The sequence below is a fragment of the Argentina silus genome (assembly GCF_951799395.1).
Source record: "Argentina silus genome assembly, chromosome: 19".
Lineage (NCBI taxonomy): Eukaryota > Metazoa > Chordata > Actinopteri > Argentiniformes > Argentinidae > Argentina > Argentina silus.
In genome coordinates, this window is record NC_139673.1 from 4,289,597 (window position 1) to 4,292,096 (window position 2,500).

Here is a 2,500-nt window from a genome sequence, read left to right on the forward strand (position 1 = left end):
ATACACACACGGCAGAATTATCACCAAAGCATTTTATTGATGAGCTTTTATGACCTGGTGTGTTTTGCGCAAATGCATTTGCTCAGTTAGACAATAACGTGTCCCATTCGCCAGCAGGCGTTTTATTCAAATAGAGGTATTGCGTTAATGCATTACAGTGGAGGTGTAAATTATGGTTTATGTATTGCAATGGGGATGCATATCCATAGGGATGGGGTTTTTCCATAGTTTTATTGGATTTAGAGTTAATTGAGTGATTATTATTTGAAATGCGAGGCCTATCTTGACAAGCTTAAAGGTCGACTGTGTTTTATCGTCCACTTTACAGAAGATAGGGTTGAGTTGTTTATGACTGACTGATCCAGTGGTATTTTAAGTTAAACTGAATCATGATTATTCAGTCCATTAATCACATTCTCCAAATTATTTGTAGTTCAAAATTATGCCATTATACATGGCATCCTTGAAATAGGCTAGGCTATAGTCTATTTTTCAGAATTGCTTGTGCATGGATAATTTATGTTTGAATTGATCCCAACTCTTAAGGGAAATAAAAAGCGGTTAGGCCTACTGTGTAATTTAATGGCGTCGGCCTAGTCACATGCCGTTGCATAGGCACAGCTGGCACTGAGAGACAGCGAAGGTCTCCAACCTGAACGCTATCAGCGCCTTGTTTGATTTAGGACTGTTTAGCACCATCCCTTGTGAGTGTTGTAATGTCTCCAGTGTCCTTTAGTTGCGAAAGTAGATAAAATAAAGAAAAAACCTTGTATTGGATTTACAGGAAGGGGATGCTATCATTCAGCGTCCTCCGCTGCTTTTATCACGACTTCATGATTCAATTTCCCTCCCGCTTGATTGTCTCCCGGAGTTATTGCGCTGGGCCAAGACCCAAGTTCGTAAGCTGGTCTCTCGACGGAGATGATGGCATTTGGCTTTGTGGCGCTCTGAAGATGAACTCGCGCTGTAACAGACCCTGAAGACTAACATCTCTGACCTTGGTGGGAGCTGAGGTTGTCTTGGCAATTACAGCCTCCATAGGAAATCACTTAGCCTCTACTAGATCATGTGGCACCTGGGTTTTCAGTGGTGTTTCATTTCAAGGGGCATGGTCTGCAGAATGGAGATTTACCTCTCTCACTGTGGATGAGAGGTCAGAGGGAACTCTAGATCCACACTCTCACAGGGATGCAGTCTCTCAGATCCAGATTAAGCCTATAGGCAACTCCTGGACTTCTACAGTACAAGCACATTCAATAGAGTCTCAATGAACATAGTTTTTAGTCACAGAATAGGGTTCATCTAACCTTGTGAAACTTGCCTATGATATGATGAAAGCTATCATCAAAATGACTTTTCTCCCTCTTCACAGAAGCATTTTGTGGACAAAAACATTCAAATTAGGGCTATGTGATATACAGTCTAATGTGCTTTACCAGCATGTGTGTATACTAGGCCTACCCTGGCAAGCTAAGCTTCAGTGCACTACATTGCAGAGGATTGGTGTACTGGAGTCAGTGTTACGGGATGCTATTTTCACCTCTCCCACAGGTCAATCCAGTTACACCTCTCTATTTGTTTTACCACCATAATTGGAGGCCATTACCACAGGCAATAGGACTAAATTGGCCCTATAAATATATTTTCCCGATCCAATGATCTAATATCATAAAAGCATTACTGTCAGTGGCACTTTTGCAGCAACGGTCAGATATCATTTGGCTCATTTTGAAACTGTGAAACAGATTAGGAGCTGCATTACTGGGCCGCTGTAATGTGATTGTGAAGTGTCCCGTGGCTTCTACAGGACAATAACATATGACTATTCTGTTCTATTCTATTTAAAGGTCCTTATGAGTAACAGCTTATGGTCCAGCACAACAGATTCAGGATTTTACTGTGTTGTTTCTGCCTCACAACAAAGAGAGATTTGTATTTGTTTGAGAAAATAGATTTTCAGCACTACATGCAAAACCTGAATAGTTTTTACTGAAATACTGCACTGCATGTAATGTATTGTAAATATGTAATTGCTGTCATTTTGACCTGGTGAGCTTTAAATGACACAGTCGAGGTGATGGTAACACAAACTCATCAGGGGAGGCTGGTGGAGGTAGAAATCGGAGGATGGGCTCATTGTAATGCGTGGAATGGAATGAGGAATTGTATCAAACACCATTCCTTCTTCCATTCCATGCATTACAATGAGCCCGTCCTCCGATTTCTACCTCCACCAGCCTCCACTGAAACTCATCTAATACATGTAGATGTCAACAACCTACACTCACCATGAAACTATTGAAAGGGTTAAAGGCGGTAAAAGGCTTTATAAACTTTGCGAAACGACTTCCTATCATGTCCGGTCCAGAGATCCCTATGGCCAGAACAAAAAAAAAAATGTGTCCCAAAACTGGCACAATGAGATCATGTGAATAAAGCCCTTCAACATGCTCCTATGAGCTTCTAATTAGTTTTTATCTAATGAATTGTTCATGAAGTG